Source organism: Lissotriton helveticus, chromosome 10, assembly GCF_964261635.1.
Source record: "Lissotriton helveticus chromosome 10, aLisHel1.1, whole genome shotgun sequence".
NCBI lineage: Eukaryota > Metazoa > Chordata > Amphibia > Caudata > Salamandridae > Lissotriton > Lissotriton helveticus.
Genome location: NC_136071.1, coordinates 815,265,699 through 815,282,829, shown reverse-complemented (window position 1 = coordinate 815,282,829; position 17,131 = coordinate 815,265,699). Strand labels below are relative to the sequence as shown.

The 17,131-nt window shown below is 41.4% G+C and overlaps 1 long non-coding RNA gene across 1 annotated transcript in view; it reads right to left on the bottom strand.

Moving 5' to 3' along the window:
- Positions 1–17,131, bottom strand: part of LOC144785496 (uncharacterized) — a 109,688-nt gene that overhangs the window by 65,574 nt on the left and 26,983 nt on the right. The window contains exons 2-3 of the long non-coding RNA XR_013601927.1: positions 5,908–5,950; positions 5,748–5,809 (exon numbers count right to left, since the gene is read on the bottom strand). This is a non-coding gene — a long non-coding RNA (uncharacterized LOC144785496). The remainder of the gene's footprint in view (positions 1–5,747; positions 5,810–5,907; positions 5,951–17,131) is intronic.

The following is a 17,131-nucleotide window of genomic DNA, read 5'->3' as shown; positions in this document are numbered from 1 at the left end:
TTGACATGATTAACAACACTTAGCAACAGCCATCTGTATGCAGTCCTTTATAATCCTGTTGACTCTCGCCACAAGACCATTAGGTTTTGCTTTGTAAACCGCAGTCTTGCAATGCAGAATTTTCCTCTGGCTAAAATATGCGTTCACATCTTTGGAACAAAACTGAGAGCCTTTGTCCGATACAACTTCGTCAGGGTATCCTTTACGAATAAACATTTTCTCCATACATTGTACAACTGATTTGCTCGTTACATCCCCCACAAATTCTACTTTAAACAATTTTTAATAATAATCTACCATGACACTGACAAATCTACTGCAATTACCCAATACATCGATGGGACCCATAACATCCATTGCCATTTTTGATCAAGCCATCTCAGGATATTTAACTGGCTGAAGTGGTTGGGCACAGGTTTTCAAAATGTTATCACTACTGGCGCACATTTCACAATCCTTGACTACACTTTCAACATCTTTATCCATGCCTGGCCACTAAAACAGTTCTCTTAAGCTGCTTTTGGTCCTACTCCTGTCTAGATGTCCTTGGTGGCCACGCTCTACAACCTTATTCCTTAATACAACGGGAGGAATAAGCTTACTGCCTATTCTCACACCCTACTCATCTGTACCTAAATTGTGTTTCACATGTTCATATTTGCATACATCTGATACATTAGAAGGCCTGCCCCCACTGATGTACTTACACAACTTTGTCAACTCTTCATCGCCACGTAAAGCATCCAGCCATTCCTTTGTAGTGACAAATGTTCGTCAACACACTCAACAACTACCACCCATCCAAATTGTAAGTCATCTCCAGAATGTAATTCATATTCCAGCATAGTCTTGCATCTGGATAAAGCATCAGCAAAACATTTGTTTGATCCTGATATAAAATGCATGGTGAAGTTGTATCCTTGTAAATTTGTCACCCATCTGGCAATTTTCAGAGACACAATTCCTGACCCTTTGGTGGAAAAACATTAACAAGGTGTTTGTGATCAGTCTTGATTACAAACTGTATGCCCCATATAAATATCTTCGAAAAACAAAGAGTGAAGCAGTGAGGGCAGTAGATAGAACAAACCTTTCCTCAGATCCAATTGTGAGTCACCCGGAAGAGGTATAACTAATTTTGTCAGATGGACATCAAGAAGTACAACAGTTTAATTTAATCGATGCACCACAGTATCAACTAATTCTGGGACTTCCATGGCTGACATAACAGAGCCCACTGATTGATTGCGAAAAGAAAGTCTATCAAGATGAATTAAAAATATTGCAAGGAGTACTGTACTGTTATCAACAAAAAGATCAAGCCAAAGGGTCCGGCTTAGCAACCAGCTTGTGTGACGTAGGAACCTCTGTGTGTGTGTGATTCGTAACGAAGAAATTCCAGAGATGTATCAGGATTTTTCGGCTGTCTTTAAGGAAGCGGAGGCTGAGAAGTTACCCCCTCATTGGCCTTACCAATGTAAAATTAAGTTAGAACCCAAAGCGAACCTTCCTTGTAGGAGAATCTACGCTTTAACGGAAAAAGAAGATCAATATATCCAAAGATATTTTTTTAATGGTTTTATCAGCCCGTCTCAGGCTTCAGTCTCATATCCATTGTGTTTTGTACCTGGGAAGGAGGAAGGGGATTTAAGGACCTGTATTGACTATAGGGCCCTGAACCGGATAACCGTCAAGAATAGGTAACCTTTACCCTTGATTTCTGTACTATAAGATCAAGTCAAAAGAGCTCAAATTTACACAAAATTGGACCTAAGAGGAGCATACAATCTTATCCAAATAAGAGAAGGAGGCGAATGGAAGACTGCTTTCAGAACCAAGTTCTGTCTTTATGAATACCAGATAATGTGCAATGGCCCAGTTGCTTTCCAATATTTAAAAAATGATGTGCTGAGCCAATACATCGACAGATGCACCATCGTTTATATAAATGACATCTTAATTTATTCAGCTTCAGAAAAGGAACATTTTGAGCATGTAAAAAGTGTGTTGTCAAGGCTGCTGAAAAATTGCCTATATGCGAAGCTGGAACAGTGTGCTTTCAACGTTCGAACTGTGGATTTTCTTGGGTTCATTTTAACTCCGGAAGGAATAACTATGGATAAGCAAAAGATACGAGCAGTTCTAGAATGGCCATCTCCCTCTACACTCACGGAGATCTAGAGTTTCATTGGATTCACGAATTTCTACAGGGGGTTCATTAAGGAATTCTCTCAAAAGGTGATAATACTGACTCGACAGAGAGATAAACGGTTAAGGGGGGGTCCGAGGGGAAAAAATTATTATAGACCTACTGGTACCTAGTCCCCCAACTAGACACTAAAACACACGGAAGGTACAGAAGGTCTCAGAAATACAGAGGGAGAGAAAAGAAAATAGCAAATCTCTCTATTGGGACCTAATAGTGTCCTCTTTACATGCCCAGAATACACAGTTAATCTGGAAACAACCAAGAAAACAAAAACAAGAGAAGATGCACAAGGAGAGGAAAAAGATACCCATCAGCCCACTCATAAGTGGAATCTCGTCATCTGGGTATATGTTGGTAAATGGTGTCCTCTAGGGTCTGCCTTGGAAACAATCCATAGGACTGCCTAGTGATGGACCCAGAACATTTCACCAACAGATGACAGTATATGAGCGGGAGGGGTTGAGGTTGCAGTGCTCAAAGAAAAAGAAGAAGAAAGGGAAAATAATCCAAGTGATTCTAAAAATACCTACGATGATGTCATGAAATACTTTATTAGGGCTGACCATCAAAGTGGTATGGTTAAAAACAGTATGCTGATAGCATGTAAGGAATTGCTACCCACCAATGTTGTTATTCGGTCAACATGTTTCAGCCTCAAGGGCTTTCGTCAGGACCTATGGTGCTACTGCAACACTTACTTAAGTGATGTGAAAGTGGGATCTACATCTGCTTTCCAAACTGAAAAGAGTGTATCTTCTCCCTTATTGTGGGGAGAGAAAACCTCACCTCACCTGGCCACTGCTCAGGAAGAAAGGGAGGCCACGCACTCTCCGTCGTTGCCTCGGAGTGAAAACTGAGCCGACATCATCGTAGGTATTTTTAGAATCACTTGGATTATTTTCCCTTTCTTCTTCTTTTTCTTTGAGCACTGCAACCTCAACCCCTCCCGCTCATATACTGTCATCTGTTGGTGAAATGTTCTGGGTCCATCACTAGGCAGTCCTATGGATTGTTTCCAAGGCAGACCCTAGAGGACACCATTTACCAACATATACCCAGATGACGAGATTCCACTTATGAGTGGGCTGATGGGTATCTTTTTCCTCTCCTTGTGCATCTTATCTTGTTTTTGTTTTCTTGGTTGTTTCCAGATTAACTGTGTATTCTGGGCATGTAAAGAGGACACTATTAGGTCCCAATAGAGAGATTTGCTATTTTCTTTTCTCTCCCTCGATAATACTGACTCACCTGTTGAAGAAAGGAGTTCAGTTTTCTGGTCCAGAGCAGCTGTAGCAGCCTTTCAATCCCCGAAGGAGAGTTTCACCTCGACCCCAATCATGCTCCATGCATATCCTACAGAGTCGTTTTATGTGGAGACCAATGCTTCTGATCAGGCTATTGGTGGAGTTCTATCTCAAAGGCATAAGGAAACAGGCCAATTACACCCAGTTGCTTACAGGTCTCGGAAATTATTTCCAGCAAGGACACATTACAGCATCAATGAAAAAGAATAACTAGCCATCAAAGATGCCTTCAAGAAGTGGGAACACTATTTGATGGGTGCCAGATATACAGTAACAGTATTTACTGATCATAAAAACTTGCAGTTCCATAAGTCAGCAAGAACCCTCACCCCTCGACAACTGGGGTGGTCTCTTTATTTCACAGACTACAATTTTGTGATTACCTATCGACCAGGAAAAAAGAAAGGGAAAGTTGATGCTTTGTCCAGAATCAATACTGAAGGACAGAAGGTAGTTATCAAAAATTATTCCTGAATCCAAAATTGGGAGAACAATAACAAGCAAAACCTTGGATAAGAAGATTCAAGAAGTTTTGACACAAGAAGAAATGCAAAGTTGGGTCAAAGAGGATCCTTCTAGAGAAATTTGGAAAGGACTACCATTCCACAAAGGGGCCTTGTACTTACCCACTTTGGAGTTACAAGAGAGATATTTGTATGATTTTCATGATCATCCACTGGCTGGGCATAAAGGAGTCAGTAAAACTTAAGATCAGATTAAAAGACAATTCTGGTGGCTCAATATAATCAAGGACTTTAGGCAATATGTGGCTGACTGCGAGATCTGTGCTTGGGGAAAACCAATTCGGTATACCCCTCAGGGTTTACTACGACCATTGCCTATTCAGCCCCATCCTTGGCACACGGTTACAATGGATCTGATAGTGGATCTACCATCTTGCCAGAGTTTCAACACAATATTGGTCATGGTGGAAGCCTTCATAAAAATGTTTCATGTTGTACCTTTAAAAAACATCTCCAGTGCAAAGGAACTTGCCAAAAAGTTGAGCTTACATTTGGTTAAAATTCACAAAATCCCTAAGGTTCTCATTTCTGTCCGTGGATCACAGATTCTGTCTAATTTGTGGAGGGCTTTCACAAAGGGTCTGAATATAAAAAACAGATTTTCCACTAGCTATCATCCTGAAACAGATGGGCAGTCAAAGAGGGAAATTCAGGAGCTGGAACAATATTTGAGGCTCTTTCTGCTGGATCAGGAAGGGGATTGGCCAGATCTCCTTTGGGCAGCAGAATCCACACACAACAATGCCAGAACAGTTCCACAGACTATTCACCATTTTGTTTAAACTATGGTCGACATCCTAACTCAATAGTCAGTATTAGTGAGATTACAATCCCCGCAGTAAAAGATTTGGTCCAACATTTAAGTGAGACTCATGAATCAGGTAGGAAGAAACTAGAAAAATCAAAAGCAATGTATAAAAACTATGCCAACAAGAAAAGAAGACAGGAAGACAATCACTTGGTAGGGAGAAAGGTTTGGCTGAGAACTAGCCATCTAAGGCTAAGACGGACCTGAAAATTCCAACCTTGATTTATAGGCCCATACACAGTTGAAAGAAAGATAAGCCCAGTGACCTATAGTTTAAAATTATCTCCACAGCTTAAAATCTACCAGGTATTCCACGTTTCCCTTCAAAAAAGATCTTCACCAAGCCTTAGGGAAAAGTCTCTCCCCCCCCAAGACAATACAGACTGAAAAGGAAGAGGAGTTTGAAGTGAAAAGAATCTTAAATTCCTTGTGGAAAAAAGGGAAATTATTCCATTTGATTGACTGGAAGGGTTATGGGCCAGAGAAAAGATACTGGGAGTTACATATTAATGAAGTCCTTCCATAGTCAAAATCCCCATAAGGCAAGACTTGGGGAACCCCCTTGTGGACGGGTACTGTCCGGAATCGTGTCATCATCCAGAGAGAAAACCATCAAGTGGTTAATGCGATTGTTCGGAGAAGTAAATTGGGAGGTTCCAAGGCCCTGTGTTTACCTTGGACAGCACTTTTGAGGAAGCGATCTTCCAAGATGGAGATCGCCTGTGGTAATCAGGTTAACGCTCCAGACTTTTCCTTCTTATGAGCGAGAGCAGTGGAGCAGTATGAGGTGCGAGTGCATCCTTTTTAACAGCACATTTCACTGAGGATTCTTGAGGAGATTAGTGGCGCTTTCTGGACTCAACGTAATAGAGATTTTGAGTAGTGTGTTAGGGATAGCTTACCGTTGCGTATGTCCGGCGGGTAGTGTTAATAGAAGCTTGATGTCTGTATCTTTCTTTCATGTCTGGAGAGAAAGAAAAAGGAAAAAAAACAAGAAGATTACATTTTCAACGCTTCAAAAGATCCTTTCCTAAGAGAGGTTATTGAAAAAAATCCGCTTACCTGTTATCTCTGCGCACCCTTTGTTCCAGAACATGCAAGTACCCTAGAAAAAGGAAATAAAATTACAATTAATAAAAAAACAAAAACAATAGGTTGTTCAGTACAAGGGAAGCGAATGCTGAAAATACAATTTCAAAAAGGCTTTCTAGCGCGTATTATGTTCTCCAGAATCTTGGAGAAGGATATTATTGTAAATTAAAAGAGAAACAAAGAACTCATCTTTAAAAACAGTAGAGTAAAATAGAAGAGAACAAAGGCCAGTTACTAAGAGGGTATGTGTAATATTAAGTGACAAGGTTTAGGAGTATAAGCCAGTCTTTTGTAAAAAGAGGACTAATGTGTTTGATTGTTTTGCAGTGTTAAGGATCTTCTATGAGACTTGTAGAAGCTAAAATTGGAAGTTGTACACACCATTATGAAAAAGATGAGGCAGCTTCTTCTGATAGCCCAATCTTCTTCCTCCCTGGAGGCTTCTTACTCTTCCCTTATCAATTATTGGGAACGTGAGGATTCTAGAGGGGCATTGGGCTAGAGCTTCATTCTGCTCCTGTGAAGGTTGAGAACTTCCGACAGTGACTCCTGACACCAGTGAAAGCACAATTCCCCATTATCATCACAAATGTGTCAATAAATTCATCACTTCTTTGCTTACGAGAAAAAAACTTGGAGCTTTCTAGAATGGCATTCGTTTTGTTCCCAAAATAGAACTCCAGCTGCTTCACAGTCTTTGCATACATATGACGACACACTATCACTTTCTTCCTGAGATGGAATAATGGTAAAGTACAATTAATTTTTAAACCTTCCTTGCCTAATGAATGAAAATAAAATGGCTTGTTTCCTCCCATCAGCCATTCTCTCATAACATGCCGCCAACATCCATCAATCTTTTCCACCCACGGAACTGTAGGATCACCAGGATTAGATCAAAATGGTGGAGGAACAGCTAGAATGTGACTTATATAATGAAGAATAAATGCTATATCTTGTAGGGTTTAGGTTGTGTACAATGTGTTAATATATGAATAATTATCCAATAGTAGGTGTATGTATCAACATGGAACAGTTTACACACTTCTCACTGACAGCTGTGCTCACTTTAACGGAACAGTTGCTTTCAGGTATGTGTATCACCGTAAAATGATGTGCACTAGATTCTTGACAATTGCAGGCACTCCCACTGTGAATAGTATCCAGCTCCTATACACACGGTGAAGCCAGAGAAAAGGTGCTATAAGGTGTGTGCATCACCGTAAAATTATGCACGGCAAACTCTTGCAGGCTATAACAGTGTGCCCACTAAGAATTATAACCAGCTCCTAAATACGCTGGGGAGTACAGGAAAAGCGAAGAACAAAGTAAGAGCAGAATGCTGTCAGATGCTTCCCTCGTCGCTCTGGAAATGTCTCCTACGTCACTCCTCAAATCAACATCACAGGCATCTCTATTGTCTGAGATGTGCGTAGGATAGTTTCACCAATATCTGCTATACGGGGAGGAGCTCGAGCAATGTCACATTGCCAGATGCCAAAAATGCGTTCAAATAAGTCCAAACTGCTCCGGGATCACAGGACAGCAGCCGCAGCCCTCCAACAGATCAAAGCAGACAACGTATGTCTTGCAAGCAGCCCAATGCGAGACCCGGACTCTGAAGGCACACTGGAACTCAAACTCCTGGGAAAATCCTCCGTTGTGGGTTCACTGGTGTAGAAAGGTAGGATTCATCTGACATGGTTACCCCACTTTTTTGCCCGGTGTTATCCTGTTTCTGACTAATCTGTCTGGGATCCTGCTAATCAGGACCCCAATCTCTCTGTGCGTCTCCCCTAAATTGGACATGGTGAGTATTTAGCAACACTCCAGATAGGCTACTAGTGTACCCTTGTAAGTTCCTAGTATATGGTACTAAGGTACCCAGGGCATAAGTACACCAGGGGTCTCCCAGGGGCTGAGACATATATTATGCCACCCATGAGTGACCACTGACATTGTGACTACAAGCCTAATAATACAGCCTGTGTAAGCTGCTGCTAGCATCGCTTACAGCAGATATGTTTGCTTATATGTGAGTTAACTGCACTTAAAACCTATAAGTAACCCTCTTCAATCCTGAAGGCATGGTGCTCGCTTCTAAGTGTGAGGGTGCACCTGCATGAGCAGGACACCTCTACAATCCAATGAGTTCATTCTCCCAGGTTGTAAGTGCATCACCCATTAAGACGTATAGATGATTACAGAACAAGTGGCAGTGGTAAAAGAGCACAGGTCAGCACCTCCGCATTGTCTCCCAAAGTATATTAAAAATATGCGTATATAGGTGTTCTCAATGTACAACACTGTACCACTACCTAGTGTTATCTATATGGAGAAATGTTCTCCATACACTTGTCATCAAGTGTTGTCACTTAAGTTTCACTAAGGTTGAACATATATACCAAACAGGATCTAATTTGAATTGTTCTATATTTTTACAGACTGTGTCACAGCTTTTACTGTTGATACTGCATTACCAAGCATACCAACCTGAATTTGAGTGCTCAATCTATCATAATTCGGGCGTTTGTGATCCTCATCGTTTTCACTCACAAGGTATGCTCTGTGGTTGTACAACACTACATGGGCCCTTGAATTGTGTCTATTATTCCCCAGGCAAGGCCTTGACTTGCTTAAATATGTGCTTTCATGTTGTTTTCCCCATGGAGTACATAGTGTTTGTTTATCTTGCGCCTTATACTCTTTTTTTTCCCCACGCTACTGTTTTATCATTTTCCTTTACGTAGTATTGCTATTCTTACATTCTGGCATATTTTCTTGTGTTTTAGAGCATCTAAACCTGATACTTTTTGGACACACAGTATCCTAAAAATATTATTGTTCAACTTCCCATCTACATAATGGGTATACTTCTGGAAAGTGTTTTTGAAGGTATGTGACATGTTTTCCCATGGGTGGGGTTAAATATATACCCTACCCTGTATACATATGGGTATTGTTCATTTTTGGAATTAAAAGTGGGATATGTTCCCTTTTGTTTATTCTGACAAACTTTAAAAACTTGTTTGACCTGAATTGTATGAAAATTAGACTATAGATCTACTGCTTTTTACTAAGGTGGCAGTAGTTAATATGTATTTTGTGGGCCAATACTTTGTAGTCATGTTGAGTTGCCAGAGGGTGAAAAACTAGCTGATTTTTTTATTAGGTTATTGTCATTCTTTATATTAAAATATTCCACATTTCTATACCGACAGTCTTATTTGCGACTCAGAAATTCAGATTCTGCATCATTACTTTTGCTGTTGTGCATCCCCAACAATTGAGGGATCTAAGGAACTTACTTACCACCTATTACAAAATTCTTTAAGTTATATGCTTTTTCAATACCACTACGCTGCACATCGGTCTGAGTCTCTAGAGCACGTATTCTATACTGTTTCCTTCTTTTCCACGTTTTTTGTTCACTTTTCCCAAACTACAATACAATTCTATTTGCGTCTTCTCCTTCTATTTTCATTGCTTGTTCTTTATTCTTTATCACTTCCTACTCACGGATGATTTCAAAGATTTTCCATTGCAATTAATGGTTTAGCAATACTTTCTAGTCACACTTTTATGACACAAATTTCGTTTTTTGGATCTGAACATGTACAGTAGTTGGCTTTTGCATAATATCTGTGTTTTCTTTCCTTCTCTTTCTTTGTGATATATATTATAAAGGCATTATAGCATGTAATTAACATTTGCTGAGTAACATTGTGTTGGATTGCACATTGTTTCAACAGCCTTGAAAAAGCTGTATACACGACGAAACACGTGTTGGCTGTCTGCATCTACGACATACAGTTTGTGTCAACACAATCAAGACCGTACACATCTTTTGCCTTTTGTACTTTTTATGAATACTTTTTGTATTGTATACATTCATTGCATGATATTGTGCTTATTAAAACCAACTGACAACAAGGTTGGTGAACAAACTTAACAGTGGTTGTGCTCAGTAACCAAAGTTTTGCTGATTAAGACATATAGGGCTAGATGTAGGTAAATAATATTTACCGACCCTTAAATACCGAATTTTACCGATTCGGTATTTAAGAGTCAGTAAATATGAAGGGGGGAGATGTAGGGCAATCCAGATGTTTTTTTTCCGAATCGGTAAAATTCGGTATTTACCGATTCGGTAAATACCGACCGGTAATGCCCATTCATTCCTATGGGCTTTGAAGCCCATAGGAATGAATGGGCATTACCGATTCGGTATTTACCGAATCGGTAAATACCGAATTTCACAAGGGTGCAGGGGGTGTCACTTTGACACCCTCTGGCCCCCCCAAAACAGGCTCGGGTGCCATGTGGCAGGCATACATGCCCCACGGGCAGGTCTGCCTGTCACATGGCAGAGGTGTGCATGCACACATGTGCATGCACACCGGAATCGGTATGTTACCATCAAATTGGATTTGATGGTAAAATACCGATTCGGTAAGGCTTGTGGGACTCAGAAGAGTCCCACCTACATCTCAAATTTACCGAATCGGTAAAAATACCGATTCGGTAATTTACAGAATCGGTAAATTTACCGATCGGTAAATTTACCGATTCTGTTAGAATATGCCCCCTACATCTCAAAATCCATTTACCAGTCGGTAGCGGCCAAAATCGGCCGTTACCGACCGGTAAAAGCCTACCTACATCTGGCCCATAGAGTGGCCATGCGTCATTACGTGATGACCATCTCTAAAATGGCTGTAACTGACCCAGGCGTGTTTGGTATTAAACATGTTGGAATCATACCCTCACACCATAAAGGGTGTGGGAGGTATGATTCCAGGCACTGTAAAGAGAGGACAATAGGTATCTGTTGGACTTGGCTCTTTTTGCAAGATCATCCCTGAACTTTTTGCCATTCTCCTGTATTTTGTCTGACCTGTTTTTGCTGGTTTTATGACTCTTGGCACTTTACCACTGCTGATCAGTGCTAAAGTGCATATGCTCTCCCTATTGTAAATTGATGTATGTATTGGTGATTCCTTGATTGGCTTGTTTGGTTTACTTGTCAGACCCTAGTACAGTGCACTGAGTGTGCCCAGGGCTTGTAAATCCAAATGCTGCTGGTGGGCTTGCAGCACTGGTTATGCCACCCACATAAGCGCCTTGTAAAATGTGTCTCAGGTCTGCCATTGCAGAGCCTGTGTGCAGTCTGGTACTGCCATGCTGACTGGGCAAGTGCACCCACTTGCCAGTCCCTAAACCTTCCCTTTTCGTCATATCAGACACCCCTAGGGTAGGCCCAAGGGCAGGGTGCATTGTAAGTTCATGCCCTGGTGTGTGTGGCATGTCCTAATAGTGAATTACAGCCATTTTTGTTTTTCACCATTGCAAGGCTACCTGTTCTCCATAGGCCTGAATGGGTAGTTAGATTATTACATTTTAGAATCCTAACTGTCTCAGGGAACATGGTAGAAATTTAAGTTTAGTATTACTGAACTCAGAATGATAAAATACATATTTTACTGACGTTGATTTTAACATTCTGTGTTTGAAAATACCACTTTTAGAAAGTATTATTTTCTTGTCTAACTATCCAAGCCTGCCTCTGCTAGGTTGTGTATTCCTTGTCTGGAGTTTGAGTGACAGGGCTGGGGGGTTCCAGGAGACAGGGTGAGTCAGCCCAGTGGTGAATAGAGAGATCTGCATCAAGATGGGAGGAAGGAGTTGCACCTGGGACCTGAATAGGGCTGTGCCTTCCCTCCACAATGCTGGCTCCACCTCTTGTGGTGCGTCTGATGTCTCTGCCCTGCACCGTGAAAGGAAAGATGGTCAACAAAGTGCTCCAGGACTGACCAGAACTGGTTTATACTAGGCAAAGGCCCCCTTGCCCTCAGAGGACAAAGGATTTTGGGGTATAAGTATTGGGACCTTGATCCCAAGAAATTAGATCACTCTTGGACAACAAGAAGAAACCTTTGCTAAGGAAAGGAACCTGAAGAGCCTGAGGAGAGACTATCCCTAAGCTGAAGTGCTGCTTGGGGATTGGCCTGCAGTGGTTGTCTGACTGCCAAAGAAAGGAGAAAGGAACTTTGAGGGCAAGCTTAGATGTACTAATTAATTGTACATACCTTATAAGTTAAAAGCTCTCAAGACATTTAAGATATGTTCCTCTGTCATCAATTCGAGGTTTTTTTCTAAATCATCAAAGCACCTCCTTATAATATAGGTATATGTTTTCGGATACAGATACCTTTGTGTAGAATAAAACGAAAACCTTTCTCGTTTTATTCTACACAAAGGTATCTGTATCCGAAAACATACACCTATATTATAAGGAGGTGCTTTGATGATTTAGAAAAAAAACTCAAATTGATGACAGAGGAACATATCTTAAATGTCTTGAGAGCTTTTAACTTATAAGGTATGTACAATTAATTAGTACATCTAAGCTTGTACTTTTGTAGTTAGAAACTTCAGTTGACCTACATGCTAACTGTTGCCTGTGACCTAACATAACTCAAGAATCCAGAAATCACCTCCCAATGTGTCCTAGCATAGTGTGTAATTTAAGACTTGCGCTTACCATGATAAAAAGATAGTGTTTAAAATATGTAAAGAGCAAAACAAAAATGTTGTAAAAGATGATGTAATTACTGTATCTAATATTATGTTTTCTTGTCCTGATGGTGTCATCATAAAAACCGAAACGCTGCGTCGACAACTTGTTTTTAACTATCTCTTGATCACTTGTTTTTTATTGTCTTTTTAAATTGTATTTCTTGATTATTTGAAGTGTTTCCACACTCTCTTAATCATTTTTCATTGTGGCACTGTAATTGACAAATGATATTTTACATTGTATGGAATAAATTGTATACATTTTATAAAACTTTGTTCATTTGTATATGTTTTTACAATGTGATTTGTTCTTGTAAGGATCTCTTGAGTTATGGTGGTATATAAAAAATAATTGCTTGTGCGGTATAAATAGGGATCTGTTTATTTTTTCTGCTTTTTTAGGATAGGTCGCACAGAGGCCTCTTTCCAAGCACTCGGAATGAGACCAGTCGCAAGCGAAGCATTAAAAATGCGTTGGACCATAGGGGCACATGTTGCCGACACAAGGGCCATCGTACTGGGTGGACATAAGTCCTGTGGAGACCCGGATTTAGCTGCTTGTAGTAGTTTACTTGTGTCGGCAAGTGAAATGTGCTTGAACTGATTGAGTGCTCCTATGGTAGACGAGAGGGGATTGTCCAGCTTAATATTTGTATGGGTCTTGTTAATATCCGTGACCGGAAAATTCGCATAAATTTTAGCAATTTTGTGATGGAAGAATTGCCCTATGGAATCGCATAATTTCTGGGATTCTGGTGGTGTTAGTTTGCATACTGAGGTAGAGGAGAAGTCTTTAACAATGTCAAACAAAACTTTCGCGGAGTTTTTCACCTTTTCAATTTGAGTAAATAGGAGCAACAAGCGTTTTTTTTCATCATGATAATGGGATAGTGCTACTTTATATGTTTTCCTATCTTCAGGTGATTTTTGTTTCCTCCATTTCCTTCCTGTGAGCCTGGCCGGGGCAGGGCGAGGCACTATGTTAGCGCTATATAAAATCACATTAAATAAAAATAAAAGTGTGCCCGGGGGCAAGCCCTCAAGACATACCTTCCTTGGATACTGTGCGCCTGGGCGTGTGTTTGGGACTCCGGGCACTGCCTGGCCTCGGTAGCCTGCTGTACACCAGGGGTAAAGGATCATGCTGGGGCACCGCAGCTGGCACAGCGCCCCCCACCATGCAGCATCTGTGTGCGCTGCTTGTGCTCCTGGGAGAGATCACTGGTAAGAGACAGCCCCGATGCTGTTATTTACTCACGCCTACGGAGCACTATTGAGCTGACAGGTGACTTTGTAATAGTGGGCAGAGTGGATAAAAGGGCACCAGGAAGGCAGGGGCCAAATCCATTATACAACCATACATCTAAATAAATAAGTCAAGTGAAGCCCTGTGCGTAATCTCGATCCCTTGATTCTGGCCGGCAATGAATCTGATTCAGAAAAGGGGGTGGTGATGAACAGAGTGCCTGAATTAAGCAGACCACTCTTACCCAGTCCAAAGATCAGGGCTTGATCCATCACCGTTTTTTAGCTCACTGCACCATCCCAGCTCAGAACTTGGCTATATGCAAATTAGTCTGTTCCTGTCCCAGTGCATGATGGGAACAGGGCAAACCAAACTACCAAGCCAATTCTTGTACTGGGAAGGAAACAAGCTTCCGGGGACCGGTTTCTGCCATTTCAGGCGTCTTCGGCCCGGCTTGCTTGAATCCTGATGGTGCAATGAGCAAGGGACTCACATCTGAGTATACCCTTCCACGCTTATGGTGGACAAAATGATTCAGAAAAGGGGGTGGTGATGAACAGAGTGCCTGAATTAAGCAGACCACTCTTACCCAGTCCAAAGATCAGGGCTTGATCCATCACCGTTTTTTAGCTCACTGCACCATCCCAGCTCAGAACTTGGCTATATGCAAATTAGTCTGTTCCTGTCCCAGTGCATGATGGGAACAGGGCAAACCAAACTACCAAGCCAATTCTTGTACTGGGAAGGAAACAAGCTTCCGGGGACCGGTTTCTGCCATTTCAGGCGTCTTCGGCCCGGCTTGCTTGAATCCTGATGGTGCAATGAGCAAGGGACTCACATCTGAGTATACCCTTCCACGCTTATGGTGGACCCCCTTTTCTGAATCGGCAATGAATCTGAGCCATGGTTATGTGTCAGGGTCGGAACAGCGTAAACTGATAAGATAGCTGAGCGGGTAGTGCAGCTGCTGCAGGGGATGCTTTGTGTGACTGGCAGCTACAGGCTCGACCTCTGCTGAGGCGTTCAACCCTCCCAAGGGTTATCATGCAGAGGTAGGCGATCCAACAAATTAACAGGGTGAGCCGAGTCCGAGCCGAGCCAAGGTCCTGGCTCGGCCCTCAGAGCCCTTGCATGTGCCGAAACTTGAAAATGTTTTCTATGTGTATCATACATCATTAAACAGATCAAATATGATGAAGCCAAATCACAATTTAAAACTAGTATATCGCTTTGGCATGTGGGACCTTTGAAATGAATATGTCCATGATAGCACTGCACTTAGAAGTACAGTCACCGTAGAGCCCCCAACACCTCCCACTGCACAGGCCTCTGGATGTGGCTGTAATCTAAGAAGAGTAACCCGGTAAGCACAGAAACCTCCACTGGATGCGCGCTTCTATGTACCGTTCTTCCTCACAGCAACCATACCTAAGGCATACACTCCAAGCCTCTGTGGCAGCGGTTACTTAACTTTTACAGTGTATTGGTCTCTCTCTCTCTCTCTCTCTCTGTTTCTACCCTTGCGGCAGATATTTTCCCATTAATATGTGGCCTGCATTTCTATTGGGTGCTGTTTATTCTACTTATTACGTGTTATATGTCTGCAGGTTTAATTGCTCTGATGTATGTAGCTTATTACGTGCTTGCTCATATTTAGTTGATGTTTTGACTTTGCTGACTGTGAAACACACGTGTTTTCATCGAATTGCATTCTTTTTTTGTTACATTGCTTTTATTGAGAATTCCTAAAGTTAGACCAATTGCCTTTACTAATTTTTCATGACATATGTTATACATCTCGGGTTGTGGACTGGAAAAGGGAGGACATATTTGTGAAAATATTATTGTTGTAATAAAGCGCAGCTGGGTATACTTCTATTATCTAATTAATGTCAACATGATAGTGAAACAGAAATTGGAGCTAGTTATGTGGATGCAAATTGAGTAGGTAGCAGAGACTGCAGTGGAAATACATTAGGGATAGAGGAGGACCAAGGAAAGTGACTGAAACCTTTGCATTTAAGCAGAAGGGCTAAGTGGTGATTATGAGTTTGCCCTATTTAGGGTCGGCAGCTTTCGTCCATGATGCACACACTGACTTTGTCAGCGATTGTTCCTCTGATGGCCTGAAGGAGGCAGTGTCATTACTGCCCACACAAATTATGGAATGTACTTTCCCTCACAGACCTGCATTTGGAGAAATTCACTGGGAGTTGCAATAGGGCTCCTGCATTATGACTGATCATAACCCTGGGGTTTCTGCAAAGAATCTGCTATAATGCATTTTGTTCAGAGACTGATTAGTAGCTCATTTGCAGACCAAAGTGTATGTGCGGCTGCAAAGCAGTCTATGTGCAAAAACCTCCTACAGTACCTTAAAACATTTTGGATTTATACCGCTGAAGTTGTGTGCATTGCACAGCATTAAGCCTTTGACAACTATTTGTTTCAGCACCATCACTAAATAGGAAAGAAAGAGAACATCAGTGGTTCATATGCCAATGTGGTTCTCAATTAGTGCAGCACTATGCTTAGTTTTAGGGTACCCTTCCGAGGTAGCCCTCAATTGTGTCACATTTGCGTATCGTTGCAGATCCTGCAAATACACTCACCCTTTATTAAATTTTCCAGATGTTGGCCCATTTATAATGTTGCCCAAAACGTTCAGCAGAAGTGTGGAACACGTTACAGGGTACTTAAAGATTGAGTCAAACCCTGCATCTCAACGAGGATTCTTCTGCTACAGTATATATGTATGTACTGAATTATTATTGAAAAATGCAAAGAATGAGAATAGAGCGAGGAGAAAATCTGCATATCACTTTAATAAATGATTCAGGTTATTGTTTATAGTCCTTGACAGTGGCTCGTTGACTTTTAACCTCTTCAGAGGAGTGAAGTAATTCCCAGGGAAAAGAAAGCCTTTTGACTGGTCACACTTCTCCAAGCCTCCTTGGTTCCCCTTAGGGAAGTGGAAGCTTATTCAGTATGCACACAAAAAAGGTGCGTTCAAAAGGCATATGTGCATTTTGATTTTGTCCTTCACGTTTTGTTGTCTGGGGACCAGGCTCTGTAGGCTCTTTTGCCAAGATACTAATAGGAGGGAACGCAGTGTCAAGAATCTCAAAAATAAACTCTTTGAAGGAGAAAGAAATTGAAATGTAAAAGGTAAATGTAATTTAGGGTAGCGAGACCGGCCGGGCCCCTATATGTGCCATACGTAGCTTCACGTATCGATAATGCACTGGTGAGCTCTCGTCTCAGGAAGGCCCTAGTGTTGGTAGATGCTCTCTAGGTCTCTTTTCAATGCTGGTGAAGTTCGTTATCTGCTTAACGTGCGTGAGACGTGTTGAAAGTCTATTTTACTTA